The following is a 14,447-nucleotide window of genomic DNA, read 5'->3' on the forward strand; positions in this document are numbered from 1 at the left end:
GCTGGGTTCAGTAATCTGGGCTGTAGGTTATTTTCTTTCATCACTTTAAGTATGTCCTGCCATCCCCTCCTGGCCTGAAGAGTTTCTATTGAAAGATCAGCTGTTATCCTTATGGGAATCCCCTTGTGTGTTATTTGTTGCTTTTCTCTAGGTGCTTTTAATATTTGTTCTTTGTGTTTGATCTTTGTTAATTTGATTAATATGTGCCTTGGGGTGTTTAGCCTTGGGTTTATCCTGTTTGGGACTCTCTGGGTTTCTTGGACTTGGGTGATAATTTCCTTCCCCATTTTAGGGAAGTTTTCAACTATTATCTCCTCAAGTATTTTCTCTAGGTCTTTCTTTTTGTCTTCTTCTGGGATTCCTATGATTCGAATGTTGGAGCATTTAACATTGTCCCAGAGGTCTTTGAGATTGTCCTCATTTCTTTTAATTCATTTTCCTTTTTCCTGTCTCCTTCATTTATCTCTACCATCTATCTTCTACCTCACTAATGCTATCTTCTGCCTCTGTTATTCTACTATTTGTTCCCTCCAGAGTGTTTTCTATCTCATTTATTGCATTATTCATTATATATTGACTCATTTTTATTTCTTCTATGTCCTTGTTAAACCTTTATTGCATCTTCTCATCCTTGTCTCCAGGCTATTTATCTGTGTTTCCATTTTGTTTTCAAGATTTTGGATCATTTTCACTATCATTATTCAGAATTCTTCATCAGGTAGATTCCCTGTCTCTTCCTCTTTTGTTTGGTTTAGTGGGCATTTATCCTGTTCCTTAACCTGCTAGGTATTCCTCTGTCTCTTCATCTTGTTTATATTGGTGTGTTTGAGGTGGCCCTTCTGTATTCTGGCAGTTTGTGGAGTTCTCTTTATTGTGGAGTTTCCTCGCTGTGGGTGGGGTTGTATGGGTGGCTTGTCAAGGTTTCCTAGTTAGGGAAGCTTGTGTCGGTGTTCTGGTGGGTGCAGCTGGGTTTCTTCTCTCTGGAGTGCAATGAAGTGTCCAGTAATGTGTTATGAGATGTCAGTGGGTTTGGAGTGACTTAGGGCAGCCTGTATTTTGAAGCTCAGAGCTGTGTTCCTGTGTTGCTGGAGAATTTGTGTGGTATGTCTTGCTCTGGAACTTCTTGGCCCTTGGGTGGTGCTTGGTTTCAGTGTAGGTATGGAGGTGTTTGGTGAGCTCCTGTCCATTAATGTTCCCTGGAGTCAGGAGTTCTCTGGTGTTCTCAGAATTTGGACTTAAGCCTCCTGCTTCTGGTTTTCAGTCTTATTTTTACTGTAGTCTCAAGATTTCTCCATCTATACAGCACCTTTGATAAAATATCTAGGTTAAAGATGAAAAGTTTCTCCACATTCAGGGACCCCCAGAGAGGTTTATAGAGTTACATGGAGAAGAGAAGAGGGAGGAGGGAGATAGAGGTAACCAGGATGAGATGAGGTGGAATCAAAAGTGGAGAGAGCAAGCTAGCCAGTAATCACTTCCTTATGTGCTCTCCACAGTCTATACTTCTCAGAGATGTTCACGGAGTTATACAGAGAAAAGAAGAGGGAGGAAGGAGACAGAAGTGGCCAGGAAGAAAAAGAGGGGAATCAAAAGGAGAGAGACAGATCCAGCCAGTAATCAGTTACCTAAGTGTTCTCCACCATCCAGAACACACAGAGTTGGGTAAAGAAGAGAAGGGTGAGTGAGGAGACAGAGGCGACTTGGTGGATAAAAAGGAGAGTGCAAAGTGGGAGAGAGCAGTCAAGCCAGTAATCTCACTCCCAAGTAAATGTGAGTACTGAAGATTGGGTTCCTAAAGGTACAAAATTGATAGCAAATACCAAGAAGCAAAGATTAAAAATCTAGAATAGAGGTTGGATTTTCAAAAATACAATATTAAATAAAGTGAGAGAAAAAAAAAACCAAAGTCACAAAAATTATAAATATATATATATAAAATTTGCTTTAAAAAATAGGATCTCTCTCTCTCTCTTTTCAAAATAATAGTAGGTCATAAAAATGAAAATTAAAGGAGCAATAGAGAACTTAAAATTAAAAAAATTAAAGAATGATAGTAAAAATAGTAAAAATATATCTATGACTTTCTCTGGTGGTGTTGTGGGCAGTATGAAGTCAGTTCATTTTCGTATAGTTCCTTGGTCTGGCTTATATTTCTCAAGATCTATAGGCCCCTTCCTATGTAGTTGGTACTATCTTCAGGGTTTTAATCTTTTGCACCTGTCACTTCCAAGGAGGGTCCTTCTGTTTTACCTTCTGTTTGCTGGTCTCTTCAGTGTCTAATTTCCTCCCTGACACAATGGGGCGGTGGTGGACACTTTTTTAGGCTCACATGTTCAGTCGTGCTGTGGGGAGGGAGGAACACTGGAAACAAATAACACTGACATGTGCTTGCAGTGTCTTGGCCACACTGGGTTTGCCCTGCTCACGGCATGTGTGCTTTCCCTGTCTACACTGCTTAGGCTCTAGGTTGCTCTGCTGGGAACGGTCTGAGGCCAGCCCTAGGTTGTATGCACTTCCCAGGTCTAAGCTGCACAGGTTCAGGTACTCGGGTAGTCCTCAGAGGTGCAGACTCGGTTGGGCCTGTGTTTTGTGCCCTTCCCAGATCCGAGCAGCTCAGGTGACCAGGTGTTCGGTGAGTGTGGTCTCTGTGACTTATTGCCTCCCTTGTTCCTGCTGCTTGATTTTCTGGCTGTTACAACCCACACACCTTCTCAGGCGGATGTTGACCTTCCAGAATCCCAAGAAGTCTTGGTTAGCAACGAAGCCTGCTTGCAGTTTGGTAGATCATACCTTTCTGGGGCCGTGATTGCCCCCTTGAGGCTCTGGCTGGCCTCTCCTGCCTGTCTCTGGAGGGGTATGGACCGGCCTGCAGCCGACTAGCTCTGCTCAGTCCTTTGTTCTGTGAGCTGGCCTGACGGCGTCTTAGGTTAGGGCTTTTCACGTGGTAGTTATCCCACAGTCTGGTTTGCTATCGAAGTTAGTTCCCTCAGATTGCCCTCAGGGCATTCAGGCCCAGTCCTTACTCTAAGCAAAGCAACCCGCACCTCCCTGCCCAGGCCCCACGTGCTAGTGGTGATGCAGGCTTCTGCGCTGCTACTCCACTGGGGGAGTTACCATTGGGCTCATAATCTGTAGGTTTTCATTATTATTATTATTTTTTTTAATTTTTCCTCCCTGTTATGTTGCCCTCTGTGGTTCCAAAGCTCGCCACAGAATTGGCAGAGTGTTTCCTGGTGTTTGGAAACTTCTCTCTTTTTAAGATTCCCTTCCTGGGATGGAACTCCATCCCTACCTTTTTTGCCTCCCATTTTATCTTTTATATTGTTTCCTACCTCCTTTCGAAGACAATGGGCTGCTTTTCTGGGTGTCTGTTGTCCTCTGCTGGCATTCAGAAGTTGTTTTGTGGAATTTTCTCAGCGTCCAAATGTTCTTTTGGTGAATTTGTGGGAGAGAAAGTGGTCACCCTGTCCTATTCCTCTGCCATCTTAGGACTGCCCCCCCCTGCAATTTTAATTTTATAGCACAGTTGCAATTCAAATTTCTTTGTCAATTTAATTGTGCTGGAATAAAACATAAGGAATTTTGCCTAGATCTTAAAGTTGGATTTGGAGATCTAGAATGTCAGGTTCATATTTATGAGCATGGTGATTTATATTAAGAACTATAAGTAATTTTTCAATAAGTACTTCAAAGGTGTTATATATATTAAAAAAAGTCAAGACTGCAAATGTACTTAAAACTCTCCTGCTTAAATCTAGTGCTTAGCAGTGATGAACTGCGTGTAGTCACCTTGGTCTATAAAGATTTCACCATAGGCTTGCTCTGAGATAAACACAAAAACAGGTGGAAAAATAAAATTAAAAAAAAGCCCTGCTTTGCTAACTCTGCCATTCAGATTTTGATTTAGTGTCAAATGAAAAATTTTCAGAAACTTTTCAAAGAAGTTATCTATTTCTGAGCTTGAAAAGCAGTATAAAATAAAACATTTTAATTTTGTTAATGAGAGGTATTTCAAAATATTCTCAGTTTACAGTTAGCTGTATTTTTAATCTAGCATCATTCCTGAATACTTTATGCACTTCTATATGATTAAAAACAATTTATATTACCACTTACAGAGATAACGTTAAACAGAAGTTTCTAAGAGTTTAATTTTCTGTTCTTTGCATTTTTTTTTTTTTTAAAGTAACAGAGTACTTTAAAAAATTGTAGTGGTCATTGATAAAAGTAAACTATGAACATTCCTTGGTATTTCTCTCACCCACTCTTTATGACACAGATACTGCATTAAGAATCAGGTTTCACTTATATTCACTATGCTTTCAACCAAGAAAGATGGCATGTCAAAGGAGCGGCAACATGGGCAAGAGTGGAGCAGGGTGGGGAGGGGCAAGTGGTAGTGGTGCCATGACCTGAAGGAAGAAAGTGTTGATGTCTCCTTATAAAATCTCCCTGAAAGTTATGAATGAATACTTATGGTCCTTAATTTCTGAATACTTGTTGACATACTGATAAAATCATTGCTTTCCTGAATGAATTTGAAATCAAGACTCCATGAAAACAATTACTTTGTTCTATTTTCAAGGGATTGTTTATATAAGGACAAATTTGGGAAAGAAAAAACTTGCAAGTACCACTGAGAGAGACTGAAAAAACTTGATTCAAAGGGTTTCACAAGGTGCCCATTCAAGTAAGTTTTTAATAAAATAAAAATATGCAACTATCCTTCAATTAGTTATTAAAAATGAAATATAAATAAAAAATAATCAAGTAAGTTTTTAATAAAATAAAAATATGCGACTATCCTTCAATTAGTTATTAAAAATGAAATATAAATAAAAAATAAACAATTAAACTTTGAAAAAAGTATAGACAAAAAAAACAAGGGCATTACCAGTTAGTTTTCTTTTAAGCTTTAGAAAAGTCAATGATTCACATTAAAAACAGATATCCTCAATGTGAGATGCAAAGATAAAGAAAAAAAAAAAAAAACAATGATTCCCAAATAAATCAACTTAACCTTAAGCCACAAACACAGATCCTCAGTTAAACAAAACCTCAAACACCCAGCATTGAGCAATGCTCCTTTGTACATCCACAAGAAATCTACATTTCTCTCTTCAATATAATAAGACCTGGTTTGCTTACCAGTCAACATATGGAAAAATTAAAAAAAAAAAAGACAAGATTAGAACCAACACTGGGCAAAAATGACAAGATTTACTGAAAACTGTCCTCCAACACTAAGAGATCCAGATTGCAACTAATTGCAAAGAAAACTATAGTGACTGCGAAGTCCAGGAATGTAGAAAGTAGAAAAAAAAAGATGACTACAGAAGCAGGTCTCTCTCCAGGTATTTCGTAGTCAGGATAGTGTATTCTGAATAGGAAGAGACCCAACTACAGTGACCCATCAGAAAATAAGAAATAAAAGGGAGGGCTGTAAAAGCAGTCACCAAATACAAAGACAAGCGGTGAAGTGAAGCTATGCGAAGAAAGGGGGAGTGTGCAGGAGGGACCTAAGTGGCCAGAGTGATGGTCGTGCAGCATTGGGGGAAGTGGAAGAAAGGTCTTACCACGCAGCACCCAACGACTGATGAGGGAATGAGGGACTAAGCCTTATATATGGTTCCCAATCTAAATGAGGCTCCAGATGTAAAAGGAGCCCTTGGTCTCTCCTCACTCAGCAAACAACTACCCCCTTGCCCGCAACTCCTCCCAGCTGCTTAGCTACTCTTACTTCCAAAAATTTCCCCTTCACCTCTTTGAGCCAGTCCCAACATCAGTGTAACCCTATCCAATAGCATCCTAGCAACAGGCGAACTCAGCTCCAGGCCTGCCGGTCCTGTCCTACTCCTGTACCACCACCGTTCACGTCCCCCCCACCCCCGCTGCAGTTCCAGCCCCATGCTATTTGGTGTTTTCCATCCTGTCACTGCATTTTCCTTGTCCTCTCCCAATGCAGAAGTCCTCCTGGAGGCTGTTCATACCCCGTTGGCAACTGAACACAATAGCCATTAGGGAAATAAGAAAGGCACAAAGTTACGAACTACAGTAGCAGCTGTTCCTTGCCCAAGGACTAGGAGGGGAGAGGCAAGAAAGTAAAAAAAAAAAAAAAGACAGAGAGAGAAAAAGATGAGTGGCCACTGTCAAGTCATCAGGGTCACTGACAAATCATCTGATCAGCGGGCATGGGTGGCGGTGGCTCCTTAGCTGCTCCTCAGCTGATCAGGGTACTGAAAGAGACCCTATTCTTTCCCATTTTCCTGGTCTCTGCACTTTAAGCACTAAAATGTCCCTGAATCCGAACCCCTGGATGTCACTTTTACAATGGACACACAAGTTACCTTGAAAAGAACTGGAGTGTTGGACAGAACTGCTTCCATACCTTAACGTCTGAGGTCAGCAGTGGGCAGAGGTTGAGCTCGACATGGCATGCCTCTGCTTCTGAGTGGTGGGCAGTGTAAACTAAGGCCTTGAGGGTGCAAGGTTGGACTACAAGACCTTTTTGAAAAGCATTGTCGGCCAGGGAGGGTTACTTTGGGGACCGAACATCTTCTGCAGGCCCTTCTGCAGCCCTTTCTAGTCACTTTAGACAAGGAATTAGGGGTTACCATGGAGGGGGTCCCCTTTCTTGTGGATAAGGGTTCTGAGCCTACTGAGAAGCAGCAGGTCCTCCCAGGGCCTTCCCAAATATGTCTGGCACAACTGCCAGTCAATGCAACCCTGTCCTTTGAAAGAGACATCAAAGGACATTAACTAAGTATTTGCCTGTCTAGACCCAAGAATAGATAGCCTCTGCTCTGGAGTTCTTTATCAGGAGAGCTGTTACCTCATTGTATACCAGGCTATTCACTGATTTGAGCAGTACGGGACATGCCAACCTTTTCTTCCGTTTTCTTGAGATTAGTGCTCCCAATTTGCAAACCTATCTCCTTGGCCATGTCATTCTGTTGATTTTTTCTTAAGGGTTTGCAGCAGCTGCGGCCCCAAATAAAAGAGGAAATTGCTGAATAATAGGGATGGACACAAGTGCTCACTAATGAAAGAATTTGTGAGGGGAAAGGGCAGGGACATTTATAAAATACTATTACTCACAATGTGACTAGGTTCCCTCTTTCCCATCAATCCCCTATCCTGCCCAATTAATTGATTTGAGACTCTCTGAAGCCTGACTGAGGCCAGAGTAAACAAATTGTCTAAGAGTTGTAGAGATGTTAATATTTGACAGAAGACAAATATCAGGATAGAGTTTGGGGACTGGTTGGTTTTAGAGGAGAGTTCAATCAATTCAATGAAATCAGTTGCCTATATTGGTGGTTTGCTGCTACTGGCATTACAAAGAGAGGATGTCTATGGGAGGTGAGATGAACCAAACTCCTGAAAAAATTTGGGAAATTGTAGAGTGTCTGTGGGGTCAGCAAGGTCTGAGGACATCAGGCAAGCCAGGAATTACTCTACAGGATGGAGGTAGGTGCTGTCTGTCCCAAAAAGAATAAGGTGAGACCAGTATAAAGATAAACTGTCAGCAGAGCCAAGGACAAAGTGAACTCACAGATAGAATATTGGGCTGGAATTGTGAGAATTGGGAAGGAGGAGCTAACAAGAAAGTCAAGGAGACACAAAGACAGAATACTGAAAGGAGCCAATCAATATGATCTGAAGGAGGAACAGGAAGGAGAACACTGAAAAATGAAATTAAGAATAGTGACAAAGGAACCAGGGGCATCACATTTAAGGGGGGAAGTGAAGTCCAGTGGGGTGAAGGAACTTGTTATTTAGTGGCAAGATGAGTCTCCTGACTCCAAACCCTGTGTTCACTACCAGCCACATCTCAAAGTGTAGGTGAAAGAGGTTTGCACTTTACTTTTCAGGACTGTAGTCTGCCTAATTTATGAGAGGTTCTAGGCTTCAGGGGGCTTCCCTGGTGGCTCAGCAGTAAAGAATGAAGACAATATGGTACTGGCACAAAGACAGAAATATAGATCAATGGAACAAAATAGAAAGCCCAGAGATAAATCCACACACCTATGGACACCTTATCTTTGACAAAGGAGGCAAGACTATACAAGGGAGAAAAGACAATCTCTTTAACAAGTGGTGCTGGGAAAACTGGTCAACCACTTGTAAAAGAATGAACCTAGAACACTTTCTAACACCATACACAAAAATAAACTCAAAATGGATTAAAGATCTAAACATAAGACCAGAAACTATAAAACTCCTAGAGGAAAACAGGCAAAACACTCTCAGACATAAATCACAGCAGGATCCTCTATGACCCACCTCCCAGAGTAATGGAAATAAAAGCAAAAATAAACACATGGGACCTAATTAAACTTAAAAGTCTCTGCACAACAGAAGAAACTATAAGCAAGGTGAAAAGACAGCCTTCAGCATGGGAGGACATAATAGCAAATGAAGCAACTGACAAAGAATTAATCTCAAAAATATACAAGCAGCTCATGCAGCTCAATCCCCCCCAAAATAAATGACCCAATCAAAAAATGGGCCAAAGAACTAAACAGACATTCCTCCAAAGAAGACATACAGATGGCTAACAAACACATAAAAAGATGCTCAACATCACTCATTTTCAGAGAAATGCAAATCAAAACCTTGATGAGGTACCATCTTACTCTGGTCAGAATGACTACTCTCAAAAAATCTACAAGCAATAAATGCTGGAGAGGGTGTGGAGAAAAGGGAACCCTCTTACACTGTTGGTAGGAATGCAAACTAGTACAGCCATTATGGAGAACAGTGTGGAGATTCCTTAAAAAACTGGAAATAGAACTGCCATACGACCCAGCAATCCCACTGCTGGGCATACACACTGAGGAAATCAGAACTTAAAGAGAAACATGTACCGCAACGTGCATCACAGCACTGTTTACAATAGCTAGGACATGGAAGCAACCTAGATGTCCACCGGCAGACGAATGGATAAGAAACCTGTGGTACATATTCACAATGGAATATTACTCAGCTATGAAAAATAATGCTTTTGAATAAGTTCTAATGAGGTGGATGAAACTGCAACCTATTATACAGAGTGAAGTAAGCCAGAAAGAAAAATAGAGTATATTATATACTATAGTATAGTATGATAATTAATTATAGTATATTATTATTATAATTAATATAGTATATTAATGCACATATATGGAATTTAGAAAGATGGTAACAATGACCCTATATGTGAGACAGCAAAAGAGACACAGATGTAAAGAACAGACTTTTGGACTCTGTGGGAGAAAGCTAGGGTGGGATGATTTGATAGACAGCATTGAAACATGTATATTACCATATGTGAAATAGATTTCCAGTCCAGGTTTGATGCATGAGACAGGGCACTCAGGGCTGGTGCACTGGGATGACCCAGAGGGATGGGATGGGGAAGGAGGTGGGAGGGGGGTTCAGGATGGGGGATACATGTACACCCATGGCTGATTCATGTGAATGTGTGGCAAAAACCACTACAATACTGCAAAGTAATTAGCCTCCAATTAAAATAAACAAATTAATTTACAAAAAAAATTTATCTGCCTACAATGCAGGAGCTCCAGGAGACGTGTATTTGATCCCTGGGTCGGAAAGATCCCCTGGAGGAGAGCATGGCAACCCACTTCAGTATTCTTGCCTGGGAAATCCCATGGACAGAAAAGTCTGGCGTGCTACAGTCAATGGGGTTGCAAAGAGTTGGACATAATTAAAGAGACTTAGCACACACGCACTAGACTTGAGGAGGATTGTCATAGTTGAATGAAGGGAAAAGTTGTTGACTTTTCAAAGGGCAGGACCCAAATCTTACTGAGGTTTATACCTTTTTTTTACATGATCTCCTGGGGTGGTAGCCTCCAAATGACCCAATAAATAGTAAGACCAAGCTGGGGAGCATGCTTAACTGTAAGCTGGTTTTGTCAGTGAGGGTATATTTATACAGAACCTTAAACAACACTTCTTTGTGGGTACATTTGAATGAGAATTCAGAGGCAGATAACTTATTTTCTAGATAAATGACAACTTAAAGGAATTTACTACCATAAGAATTTAGTTTAGCTTTGGGTAACATAAAAGCTGAGAGAAATTGAAAAAGTGAAATGTGAATATTTATACTGAAAACAGTCTCAATGAAGCTTAGTAGCCAAGTTGGACATGTGTAACTCAATGGCCAAGAACTCTTAAAAGTCAGAAGCATACTCCTAGCAAATCACAACATCATACAAATAGATGCACACACCTTGGTTTGATATGACTTGGGTTGGAATCTTGGAAATGTGAGTCTTATTCAAAACAATTTTATAAACGGTGACACTGTTCATAAGCGTTGTTATAGTTGGGGAGTAAATTCTAAAGGAGCCCCTTCCAAATAGCCTATCAAGTCACAAAGTGAAGACTAAGTAAAAATAATACATGGAAATAAACAAAGTGCATCAAAAACACAAACAAATGTTTATAAAATGAAGTATAGTTGACTTACAATGATGTATTAGTTTCAAGTATACGACATGGTGATTTGATATTTTTATAGCTTAAACACCATATAAATTAAGTATAATATTATTGACTATATTCCCTGTGTTGTACGTTATATATCTGTTACAATCATTTTATAATTCTTTTTAAAAAATTTAAATTTATTTATTTTAATTGGAGGTTAATTACTTTATAATATTGTATTGGTTTTGCCATTTATAATTTGTAGTTTGTTCCTCTTACTCCCCTTCACCTATTTCACTCATCCCCCTACCTCTCTTTTTTCTGGCAACTAGTAGTTCTCTGTATCTGTGAATCTGTCTCTGTTTTGTTATATTTGTTCATTTGCTTTGTTTTATTGATTTCTTATATAAATGAAAACGTGCAGTATTTGCCTTTCTCTGTCTGACATGTCAATAAGCATGATACCATCCAGGTCCATCATATCACAAATAACAAGATTTTTTAAAAAATTTTGTTTAATTAATTTTGGCTGTGCTGGGTCTTTGTTGCTACATGCAGGCTGTCTCTAGTTGCAGTGAGTGGAGGCTACTCTTCATTGTGGTGTGTAGGCTTCTCATTGCAGTGGCTGTAGGTGTGTGGGTTTCAGTACTTGAAGCACACAGGCTCAGTAGTTGCAGCTAAAAGGTTCTGGAGCGTGGGCTCAGTAGTTGTGGCACACGGGCTCAGTTGCTCCACAGCAACTGGAATTTTCCCAGACCAGGGATCGGACCCATGTTCCCTGGGTTTTCAGGCAGATTCTTATCCACTGCACATCCAGGAAAGTCCTCACAAAGGGCAAGATTTCATTCTTTTTTTAAGGCTGAGTAATATTCTGCTACATACATATACATATATGTGTATACTCACATATACCACATCTTCTTTATCCATTCATCTGTTCATGGGCACTTGGATTGATTCCATATATTGGATATTGTAAATAATGCTGCTCTGAACATTGGGTGCATATATCTTTTTGAATTAGTGTTTTTAATTTCTCAATTTCTTTGGGCAAAAACCAAGGAGTGGAATTACTGTAACATATATTAACTCTATTTTAATTTTTTGAGGAATCTCCGTACACTTTTCCATAGTGACTGGATCAATTTACATTTCTACCAACAGTGCACAAGAGATGTCTTAGCTCTACATTCTACCCAACATTTATTATTTCCTGTCTTTTTTAAAACTAGTCAATCATTTTATTCTTTTTTTTTTTAACTTTTATTTTATTTTTAAACTTTACAATATTGTATTACTAGAAAGATATGAAGAAAATATACCAGATAACTTAAAGTTAAAAATAGATATTAGTGTTCTACATCTTCTTTTTCCATTCATCTGTCAATGGACATTTAGGTTGCTTCCATATCTTGGCTATTTGTTTAAATTAATTTATTTATATTAATTGGAGGCTAATTGCTTTAAAATATTGTAGTGGTTTTTGCATACAATGACATGAATCAGCCATGGGTGTACATGTGTTCTGCATCCTGAACCCCCCTCCCACCTCTCTTCCCATCCCATCCCTCAGGGTCATCCCAGTGCACCAGCCCTGAGCATCCTGTCTCATGCATCAAGCCTGGACTGGCGATCTGTTTCACATATGATATAATACATGTTTCAATGCTATTCTCTCAAATCATCCCATGCTAGCTTTCTCCCACAGAGTCCAAAAGACTGTTCTATACATCTATGTCTCTTTTTCTGTCTCACATATAGGGTCATCATTACCATCTTTCTAAATTCCATATATATGCGTTAGTATACTGTATTGGTGTTTTCCTTTCTGACTTACTTCACTAGGTATAATAGGCTCCAGTTTCATCCACCTTATTAGAACTGATTCAAATGCATTCTTTTTCATAGCTGAGTGATAGTCCATTGTGTATATGTACCAGGTTTCTTACCCATTTGTCTGCTAATGGACATCTAGGTTGCTTCCATGTCCTGGCCATTGTAAATAGTGCTGCGATGAATATTGGGGTACACGTGTCTCTTTTAGTTCTGGTTTCCTTGGTGTGTATGCCCAACAGTGGAATTGCTGGGTCGTATGGCAGTTCTATTTCCAGTTTTTTAAGGAATCTCCACACTGTTTTCCATAGTGGCTGTACTAGTTTGCATTCCCACCAACAGTATAAGAGGGTTCCCTTTTCTTTACATCCTCCCCAGCATTTATTGCTTGTAGACTTTTGGATTGCAGCTATTCTAACCTGCGTGAAATGGCACCTCATTGTGGTTTTGATTTGCATTTCTCTGATAATGAGTGATGCTGAGCATTTTCTCATGTGTTTGTTAGCCATCTGCATGTCTTTGGAGAAATGTCTATTTAGTTCTTTAGCCCATTTTTAGATTGGATGATTTATTTTTCTGAAATTGAGTTGCATGAGCTGCTTGTAAATTTTTGAGATTAATTGTTTGTCAGTTGCTTCGTTTGATATTATGTTCTCCCATTCTGAAGGCTGTCTTTTCACCTTGCTTATAGTTTCTTTCGTTGGGCAAAAGCTTTTAAGTTTAATTCGGTCCCATGTGTTTATTTTTGCTTTTATTTCCATTACTCTGAGAGGTGGGTCATAGAGGATCCTGCTGTGATTTATGTCTGAGAGTATTTTGTCTATGTTCTCCTCTAGGAGTTTTATAGTTTCTGGTCTTACGTTTAGATCTTTAATCCATTTTGAGTTTATTTTTGTGTATGGTGTTAGAAAGTGTTCTAGTTTCATTCTTTTACAAGTGGTTGACCAGTTTTCCCAGCACCACTTGTTAAAGAGTTTGTCTTTAATCTATTGTATATTGCTTCCTTTGTCAAAGATAAGGTGTCCATAGGTGTGTGGATTTATCTCTGGGCTTTCTATTTTGTTCCATTGATCTATCTTTCTATCTTTGTGCCAGTACCATACTGTCTTGATGACTGTAGCTTTGTAGTAGAGCCTAAAGTCAGGCAGGTTGATTCTTCCAGTTCCATTCTTCTTTCTCAAGATTGCTTTGGCTAGTGGAGGTTTTTTATGTTTCCATACAAATTGTGAAATTATTTTTTCTAGTTCTGTGAAAAATACCATTAGTAGCTTGATAGGGGTTGTATTGAATCTATAGATTGCTTTGGGTAGTATACTCATTTTCACTATATTGATTCTTCCGATCCATGAAAATGGTATATTTCTCCATCAATTTGTGTCCTCTTTGATTTCTTTCATTAGCATTTTATAGTTTTCTGTATGTAGGTCTTTTGTTGCTTTAGGTAGATATATTCCTCAGTATTTTATTCTTTTCTTTGCAATGGTGAATGGAATTATTTCCATAATTTCTCTTTGTTTTCTCATTGTTAGTGTATAAGAATGCAAGGGATTTCTGTGTGTTAATTCTATATCCCAACTTTATTGTATTCATTGGTTAGCTCTAGTAATTTTCTGGTAGAGTCTTTAGGGTTTTCTATGTAGAGGATCATGTCATCTGCGAACAGTGAGAGTTTTACTTCTTCTTTTCCAATCTGGATTCTTTTATTTCTCTTTCTTTTCTGATTACTGTGGCTGAAACTTCCAAAACTATGTTGAATAGTAGTGGTGAGAGTGGGCACCCTAGCCTTGTTCCTGAGTTTAGGGGAAAGGCTTTCAATTTTTCACATTGAGGATAGTGTTTGCTGTGGGTTTATCATATACGGCTTTTATTATGTCAAGGTATGTTCCTTCTATGCCTGCTTTCAGTAGGGTGTTTTTTTTTTTAATCATAATTGGATGTTGAAATTTGTCAAAGGCTTTCAATTTGTTAATGTGGTGTATCACATTGATTGATTTGCTGATACTAAAGAATCCTTGCATCCCTGGGATAAAGCCCACTTGTTCATGATGTACGAACTTTTTAATATGCTGTTGGATTCTGTTTGCTAGAATTTTGTTAACGATTTTTGCATCTATGTTCATCAGTGATATTGGCCTGTAGTTTTTTTTTTGTGGCATCTTTGTCAGGTTTTG

The sequence above is a fragment of the Bos grunniens genome, chromosome X, assembly GCF_055505025.1.
Source record: "Bos grunniens cultivar Pamir isolate PY7600 chromosome X, Bosgru_T2T1.0, whole genome shotgun sequence".
NCBI lineage: Eukaryota > Metazoa > Chordata > Mammalia > Artiodactyla > Bovidae > Bos > Bos grunniens.